The sequence below is a fragment of the Papaver somniferum genome, chromosome 1 (assembly GCF_003573695.1).
Source record: "Papaver somniferum cultivar HN1 chromosome 1, ASM357369v1, whole genome shotgun sequence".
NCBI classification, from domain to species: domain Eukaryota; kingdom Viridiplantae; phylum Streptophyta; class Magnoliopsida; order Ranunculales; family Papaveraceae; genus Papaver; species Papaver somniferum.
Window position 1 is genome coordinate 56,817,495 of NC_039358.1, and position 10,352 is coordinate 56,827,846.

Below are 10,352 nucleotides of genomic sequence, written 5' to 3' on the forward strand. Positions count from 1 at the left end.
AGTATTGATGAAGAATCTGAAATATATAGGCATAGTGATGAGGAATCTGTTACTCCCAATGAGCTCTTTAATGATAATATTATTTCTAGTTCAAATCCAAATAATTTTAATAATTATTCACCTATTCAAAAGGACGAGGATTTGACTAGAGATACCCCCGTTTTAGACGATGTAGTATTTCCTGTTTACAAAGCCGATAATGATTTAGAGGAAAGAGTTTACCCTGAGAATACTGTTTTAGAATTTAGCGATTTAGAAACACTAGTCTTAGAAGATGATAAACTCGTAGAGATGAGTGAGGATGAACCAGACTTAGAAGAAGCAGTTGACCATTTTTAGGAATCTGATGACCTAGAAATTAGGGAAGTTTTGACTAGTCTTTTTAGAGACACAGAAAACTGTAAGTTTGGGGGTGATTATCATTCTCTGTGTGCTTTAACTCTTAGAAAGTACCCTCCTGTAGGACTTGACATTTGTGCCTCAACCATCTTATAAGATTATCTTCATACACGTTTTCCCGAACCTAATGATGTCCAGAAAGAAGCTCAGTTGTTAGAAACCCATCCTCTGTTTGATGTGGTTAACCCAGGCTATGATACCAAGATTGACTTTGTTTTCCCACCAAAAAATTTTCTTCCAATTGTGGGAACTTTTGATTTTCAAATGTGTCGAATATTTAGTTGTGAGACTAAACCTAAATGCTTTAGGAAATTAGAATCAACACATTTTCTTAAGAATGACTACTACCCTCACTGTGGTCAATTTTGTAAGTCAAACCTGATTGACTTAGAGGATCCTCAATTATTTAGGTTATTATTATGTTCTTCTAAATTTTTATTTGAGTTTTTACAGACTCTAGGACCTAATAATTCGGATCTCACTTTTGAGGAGTTGCAGCCTAAAGAAATATATTTAGACCCTTTTATAGAACCTGAACCTGAACCACAATTGGATGTAGTTGTCTTAATCAGGAAACTAGGTAAGGGCATGCTAGTCTTGTTCATTTTCTTGGTTTACTGCAGTTTCCTTTGGTCAGCTCTATTTGGTTTTGAAGACCCACAGTTATTCCGGCTACTGTTATACGGTTCGAGTTGACTAATCCTTTCCTAAGTTTGGCTGAAGACTTTAAACTTAGCACTTATTGGGAGGTAACCCATGCTTATGCAACATGGTAATATCTTTCCTTAACTCTTTTTCTTCAAGTGGTAACAGTTTCTCCTTGTTCATGCTTTTAATTTTATCTTTAGAACATCGAGGACAATGTTAGATTTAAGTTTGGGGGTGGGGAAGAACTTTTTAGTTGCACTTTTGAAACTTACAGCGTCACATGGTATCCAGTTAGCTAAGTTTACATATTGTTTCTCACCGAAAAGATAGAAATTAGAATGCTGGGGATAACAACCTTTTGAGACATTAGAGAAAAAGACATTGAGATCCTTGAAATTCAGGAGAGAACTTGTTCCTTTTAGAGGGTAACCGTGATGGACCTAACCATACATGATGGAAAGGCAAGTAGGTCAGGATATGCCAGAAAGACAAAGCAACCTCACAATGTAGTCTTAGTTACTGGATTGCGACTCTCTCTCAGTAGAAACTTATCATCATCAACAAGCGGAGCGACATCAAAATCTATGAAGACGTTTTAGGTTTAGAAGCAACAATAGAAAAGAATAATTCAAAATCAAAGTTTAAGTTGTAAGAGCAAATGATATAAGTTGTTAGAATCCATGATACCAAGACATCACAAGTTGCAAAGATCCAAGTTTTGAAAGTCCTTCTCTCATGGCCATGTAAATTGTTGTCTGGTAATTTTTGTTTCCAAAAAAAAAAGGAAAAAAAATGAAAAAAATGAAAAATGAAAAAAAATCATCGTTACGTTTTGTTCAATAAAGCCAAAGGGAAGTAGAAATTTATAAGTCAAGGAAGAAATCGAAGAGAAGAGTTAATTGTCAAGGTTCTATGAGGTTCGATAGCTTATCATCAACAGTTGAAGACCGAAGAAGACGTTGTTTTTACTGAGCACTATGAGAGAGTTGAAGAAAGATACATTTGGTTGCTTAGTTAGTCCGCTTTCAATATGGCACAAGATATTTCTAGCACTGGTTTAACTCATCACACGTAATTAGTCCAGCTGTGTAGCAGATGTCCCTCTCATCTTTATCTCTCTCCTAATGTTATCCAGCTGTAAAGCAGCGGACGCATCTTACAATGTTTATCTAGCTGTGTAGCGGATATCTCTTTATCTAGCAGTGTTGCGGATGTGTCTCCCCTTTTCTTCAGTCAGCTTTAGAGCTGACATCTTTAATTTCTCTGGCATTCTAGTTACTTGGAGATAGGTTGAGAATATGTATGTCCTCATAGCTCTTTGGATCTTGTGACCAATTAGAAGTAATGGTTTTGTAGGTATACCTCTGGTAAACCCTCCCGAGATTAACTCGGTTATTTTCTAGATTAATTTTGCTCGAGAACTAGCAAATAATAAGTTTGGGGGTATTTGATGGACACATTTTTGTGTCTAAATTGTACTCAATGTCTCTATTGTTAGTGCTCGATTTTTGTACTAATTTTGATGCTTTGTGTGTTTGTAGGTGTTTTTGGAGAAATACACTTGTGTAGAAAAAGTTGCTCAAAAAGTGTTATTTAGACTCCCAGAGAAAAGTACTAAAGGCACCCTCAATTTGGATAAGGGGCACCTCAGTTGGGCACCTGCTATTCGCACCTCCGGTTGATTAGGGGGACACCATCTTCAACATTTCAAAAATTCGTTTTGGCGGGAAAATTTTATTCTCAACTGTGTAACTTTCGATCGACTCTTGAAGGAGTTCTGGGTGGACTAAAGGGCTGAAACTTAATGGGTAGACGTGATATGTCATAACAAAGCTGGTATGGGTGTTTGTTTCGATCAATTTGGCTGAAGAATCCGTGAGAAGAAAACAGGGCATCACGTACGCGGAAGAAGATATCCACGGGATTACAGCATGGTTAAACGTGTGCTGATCGTGTTTGGATTGAGCTGGGTCTATGCAGAAGCGTAGAGAAGTTAAATGAGGAAGATTCAGTAGCTGTATACGCGTGGAAGAGCTAAAAGTGGAAGAAAATATTCCCGAGAATATTTTTCATCAATGCCGAGTAATGGAGAATTCGATGAAGTTATTGCGTGATATTTTGAGACTGTTGGGTTATAAATAGTTTCTGGGATAGCAGAGATGAACGGGGGGATAGTTAGGGAGACTTTAGAAGACAACAGAGGCGAGAAATCAAAGTTGGAGAGAACTCCATTGTTGCTGCTGGTGAAGAACAACGACCCACAGAGAACCGTCATTCATGCTACAGTGGAGCGGCAGACTTATCTGCACAGTGACAGCGACACTAGGGCACACTTATCTGCAACAGTGACAGCGGCACAGAACCATGGGTCTTAGAGAAACAGTAACACATATAATTGTTACAACCCGGTTTTCATTATATTTCTCCCTTTTCATCATTTGTAAACCCATCTTTGAGCAATAATAATGATTTTTGAGCGTGTTTCCAACATGATGAGTGGCTAATTCTCCCACAACCAAGGCAATGAGGAAGCTATTTACGCATGAATAATTGGTAACTATTTTATTTTCTCTAATATTTAATTATAATTCACTCAATCACTGCTTTTGCAAAGTTTTAATTTGTTTGCGTAATTTTCCTAATCAGTTGTGATTCAATTAGATAGGTTATGCTTTGTTTATATAATCTATGCTTAAGGGATACAATTGATGTTTGAGAATTTGCTTGATTATTAGTGAGTTAAGATATAAAGGACTTAAAAAATAATTAGAGTTTTGGATTATTTACCATCATTAATTCGTGTGTAATAGTGGAATCAATGTCTTGGTTATTTTCTCATACCTCTCGCCCACTTTGTTAATATTTTTGTATATAATTTTATTAAATCTTCACAAGTCCGAGAGTTTGAACCTCATTACTACAACATCATTGAAAAATATCATCAGTAAATCACAAATAAATCCATGTTCTATCGGATATCGGATATTAACAATTTGGATGGAGCCTAATCCGATTCTGATATATTAAGGAAAAAATATCTAATAGAATATCCGATCCGATATCCGATAAAAAGGATAAAATCCTATAGGATCTCGAATTACTCGGAAATGGATTCCGGATATCGGACATATATTGACAGGCCAAGTTGGGCTGGCATAGGTGTTGTAGCATGCTGGAATTTGGATGTAGCCCAACACAACATATTTGCGTGACCGGATATGACATTGTGTTATGTTATTTCTAGACGAATCGTCCAACAAAAATCACTCTAAGACCATCTCGTTTCTAAAATTACCCTGAATGGTGAATGGTAATTCTTTGAGCAATTCTAAGTCCCAAATTGAATGCTATGAAACCCATCAAAAAAATCATATATAAAAAGTTGTTTGAAAAGGATCGGGGAAGACATTTCATGAGTAATTTTTGTTAAATTATTCATGCTGATCGTGCACAACGAGCATGCATTGAAATCCTCACCTTATTTATCAATTGTACACCGATCATAAACTATTGTTGCATAAAAACTAAAGAAAAAAAAATTGTTCGTTGGAATTTTAGATAGAATGACACTTATAATTAATTACCTAATGTAGAAAGAGTCATAAAATAGCTATTATGGCAAATATTTTATAAAGCAATAAAATTACGTTCATATCAAGATATTATCATGCTCGTACGATTATATTTGAAAACTTTAATTATATACCTTACAGGAAAGCAAAACATGAAGAAATAGGATTAAGTGTTATTGAAGGTATTTTTATGCCTCGTAATTATTTGTACAACTTTCCATTGGAAATATAAGAATATGGTGAAATCGGAATGTAAAATTTCAGTTCCCATAATACAAAACCAATCTTCTCTAACAAAACGTATCTATGTCAATAGGGATGATGTTAGGTTTTTTTTTCTTCTTCAAATACTCAAATTGTCTCATTTTGCGTCTATCTGATGTGAAATTTTACTACCGATGAAAATATTGATCTCACAAAAGCTTATATTAATCTCACAGAAGAAGATATTGATCTCACAGAAGAAGTGAGGGCATACGTAGGAATTGTTGTTGTTGTATATCACCAGAATAAGAGTGATGCATTCTTAATTATGAAGACTTGGTAAATTATTCAACTCAATTAAATTTTTATTCAGCTAAGATTGTGTTATAAAAAAAATTCAGACTCGAGAAGACTTAGAGCAATGTCAAGGTAATTAAAAAAGGCCATAAATATAATGCTTGTTATGAATTTATGAGAAACAATCTTCCTGAATTTGATTACGAAGTTAGCACCCAACAAAATGTGAAACCCAGACCAAGATAAATGTGCACCAATTAAAGAGGTTGAAGGGACATGCACATTCCCTTCATTTTGGCTTTGTTATAATAATGATTATTGTCAACAATTATAGTTTAGTTCTGTTTATTGTGATTATTGAAAATAAAACTTGCACTTTTACTTAAGAAAATAAATAAACCTTAGCTTGAGTATACCCAACCGGTAAAAATGCTAGCATATATCTGAATCTAAAGTTATAGGAAAAAAAGATAGCTATGAATTACAGAATTTCACAATTAAGCTTATTGTTTTAGGCTCCAAAGAGGCACTGCGAGTAAATAAATGATATTATAGTAACCTCTGAGTATGAGTTCATTAATTTACCCTTTGACCAATTGAATATATATAAATTTCAACTTTGTCGTAAAATTTTGCACCGACAAGACTTTATCATTACAAGAAACTCAACAATATTCAACTTTTCCCAACTTGCACCTTCTCCCTTGTATACCTCAAAAATTGCCTTTAACATATTACCTATAGGTCTAAACCCCAGATCTATAAATGGTTATTTGAAAACGAAAAATATTACATGACCCTAGTGATTGGCCTATTAATCGACACCATGATGTGTCATGTGTCATATGATATGACTCTTTGTTTATTTGGTTTCTCCTTTGGTCAAACAGTAAAATAGGGTATACAGAAAAAACCACTAGAATAAATAAAATAAAAATAAAATTATTAAAAAAGAAGGAAAAATGAACGAAAAAGTAAAATTAACTCTAACGGGATATTCTACCTAATATCAGCCACTTATTCATTCAACGTTCTTCACTAGTTTTGTTCACTATTGATATTTCTTGGAAATCGTACATGTTAGTATTTGCTTCTAAAATTCCATCTTAGAATCCGAAAATGTATTATTAATTATTACTTTGTTTTTTTGCGGTATAAAGAGCAAAAATCGATGATACTGTGATTCTATGCTTTGTGTTTGTGTTGTTTGTTTAGGGTTAGGCCAGGCACTATCGTTGGGGTTTTGGCTCGGCTATAGCTAGATTATAACGAAACCCAATCACTATAGAACATCGCTTTGCTCAAATTTGGTGAAATATTTTGGCTTGTCCAGTGAGTGGAACACATATATTCCTTATTATATCCAATCCATTGACTGCAACTAAGTTTTCGTATTTGATTGACCCTTTTTTTTTACACTCTTCTCATACCCGATCATAACCACTCATTATTCGTAGCAAACCTATCTTCTTCACCATCGGATACCAACATATATTTTTTCAAATAGTTTGGTAAAAAAGTCTATAAATATAGAAACTAGTTTGTTCTTCTCGAATCATCTTACTACAACGTGATTTTTTCACTTAAATCTCCTCCAATTATCTTCTCAACTTCAATTGTTTTTCCATTTTCTTTCCATCTCTTTTGTAGACAAAAATGTCGCAACCTAAAACTACACATATTAAAATGAGAAAGAAATATTCTATTCCGGAAGACAAGCATCTTGTTACTACGTTTTGTGTTATAGAGATTGAAGAAAGTTGTCCGGATAGGAATATGCTTTGGGATGAAGTTTTTGAAAGATTTATACAATCTTGTCGTGGAAATCCATATAACTAGAGGTCGGAGTGGATTTAGCACTATTAAGACCACAAGTGGATAAATTTTCTGAATGTCTTGTAACTGTTGTAGCAAATAATCTGAACTTGGATTGTATTAGCCGGTTATGTGATCTAAACATTCACAACACTTACTATATCTTTTGTTTGTATATATTTTTATTTCGTTATATCTTATGCTTCGTTTACATTGATGTAGGTTATAATGGCGAGATCCATTTTTTACAAATAAAACAAGAAAGCCTTTGCTCGTGAAGAAGAATTTGAGATGCTTAAAGACATTAAAATGTAATAGAGGATCAAAATGAAGATATAGAGGAATATGCTTGTCCTTTTTCAAGCCAATACCCTTCTAGAGTTACGAAGTATAGTTTATATATTTGGATTTGACATAACACTAATTGGTAATTCGCTATTGTTTGGTGAGTTAAACTTTCAGGTTGATTCTATACCTCAGAAACTATGTTTAGTTACATGGTTTAAGAAAGTAGACTTACGAAATTTGTTTCGTAGTTAAAAGGAATCAAAGAATCTATTATAGGACCGATCACGTAAACAAGGATTTTTACTAGGACCGATCTTAAGGATATCTAGTATGACCAATCCCTTACTAAGTATCTCTATGAGGACATGTCCCATGGATCTCTATTAGGACCGATCCTATGGATCTATAGTAGGATCGATCATTGGTTAACCAAATATGCATTTTCAGTTTGTCACAACACAAAAAATGGACTTTAGCAAATGGCTCCCACTGTTGCAAATCATGATCGCAACCGCACTCAGCTGTTACAAAAGGGGAAATGCGAATTTTCTCAACGGAAATGTAGTTGTTGCGAATTTCGAGTCGCAACTGTTTTCTCAATAGTTTTAAGTTGTTGCGACGCAAAAAAATAGCAATAGCCTAATAACACTTGTGAATTTTTTACTATTAGTTGCAAATTCTTGACTAAGTCAACGAAGACTGACCCAACAAAGTCGCGGTAAAAATTTAGCAACAGCCTTGAGCTGTTGCTAAATTTTTTCAACAGAAAAAAGAGAGAGTCAGTCTTCATTGACCTAGTCAAAAATCAATCCCCCTATTTTTCCTGGAATACAAGTAGTTCTTACCTGCAACTACCCTGGTTCAGCAATTCTTGTGATTCAATCTAATAAATCACATTCAACATATTTAACTACAATATCTCATTATTGACATCCAAAACAAAAACAATGACTAGAATAGCTTTGCTTTGCAATCTATCAAGGCATCTGACAACATAATCATTTCGATTAAACACGAATACAAACACGTGTTATGCCACTTTTAATTTTCTGTGTATGGAATGATAACATGGTAGTGGAGTTCAATCACGATTCTAATATGCACATATTGAGGCCAATAACTTACTAATTTTGCTCCATCACTTGGTTCAATTCCACGTCTTTAAATCTCATTAACATCAGTTACTTTATCTTTGACATAGTTAAATCCTAGTAAACCATTGTAGCATGTACATTACCTCTCAAATGAGAAGATAACCTCCTGAAATATTATGAGTACGCTCCAAAGGTTTGATGGAACGAGAAGAAGTCGATCGAATACTGTATATGATAAGGTAGGTCATATGTTATCACGCCTGAAAAATGGAAGTTGTTTCTCTGCAATCAACCAATATCAACTATCACAAGTAAAATGACAATGTAATAAAAATTAAGAGAAGAAAACTAAACTTAGTACTATGAGACCTATAAATGTAGTTAAATTGATACTATTGCATCTCTCCTTGGATTCTTCAAGTTACATAGTGAACTGGTTGATCGGTTGTAGTTCAACAACTAACTAATATAGTTGTCCTGCACATTTTAGATGTAGTTAAAGTTCAAGCTGCGCAATTGAAAATTTCTATTCATATGATGTTGACAGTAAGATAACAAGACAATGATCAGATTTGCAAAGTTATGACAAGCAATTAATATAAGGTTGAGATATAAGGATGAATATCAAACAAAAGCAATGAAAACTTATCTTCTTGATCAAGAGAGTAACCATACCTTGTCTCTGCCACATTAAAGAATATGCTTCAGGAAGAAGTCTTGACTGATGATCAACATTATAGGCTCTAGTAAAAGCTACATTATCCAAAACATCAACACCATTCATCCAAAACTGCAAGCATCCTCAATTCAGTATCACTAATCCATGGTCTATTCAAATCTAGAAATTCCAAACATACGCTTCATATGTGACTAAATCAAACAAAGCTCCATATGTCAAATTCCTGAAAACAAACAGGTTACAGTTTCGAAACTGTTAGAGCACTGCTCGGTCGAACTCGCAAGCGTTGCTATCTCAAGCTTGTTTGTCAAGTTTAGTTGTCAAATCTATAAGTCTTGATTTCTAATCTACTTATAGCTAAGTCTCAGATTAGGATAGAAAGTGTAGTTGAGCATTAGACTTCACGACGTTCATCCATTGAAGACGGAGAACTACTAAGGGGAGCTTGTGGAACTTCATAAACAAAAGGTATGTGGAGACTTGAACTCATCTATCACTCAAAAGTCTATCTACTCTATCTCCTTGAAAAGACGAGGGTACCCAAATATACCTCAATCTAAAACTTTTCCACCTATAAGTCCTTTCTCTGAAAGTGATTATCTATGGACTGAGTCGAGACAATGGAACTAATCGGTTCACACTTCGTGTGATCGTCTGTGGATACAAGATCGAGACAATACAACAACGAAGTATGTTTACTTGATAAAAGGTTCAGACTTAACAAAACACAATAGGATTGCTATCAAGTAAATAGGAATTAACGTTTGTGTATTTTACTTCTAATTATAATAAAACAATTATAATTGCGGAAATAGAAAAGTAAAATACACAGCAATATTTTGTTAACGAGGAAACCGCAAATGCAGAAAAACCCCGAGACCTTGTCCAGAATTGAATACTCTCAGGATTAATCCGTTATACAAAATCTAAAACAACTTCGTATAGTTGAGACCAAGCAACTAAACCTATAGTTCACATAGTTCCGTTTGTATCCATGCGCCTCCAACTTCAATAAGTCACGCACTTGGAACAATTCCTTTGGTTCGTATTCCAAACAGTAAAGGAACAACAAATTTGTTCGGTAACAACTCTTTTCAACCAAGTGATGTAAGTTTGACAAATGGCTCTTCCATTTATCCCAATAAACTCCTTTGTCAGGTCCTTAGATCTATCTTTTCAACAACTACCAAAGTAATTGTTAAGATTATGCAATCAATACTTTTAATCACAAATAAATGTATTAATGTCGATCTACTCAACTAATCAATCAAATATATCACAAAAATAAACCGATTATAGTTGGATCCTTTTCCAGCCGAAACAAGTTTTGTGCACACAAAGATTATGAACCCAAAT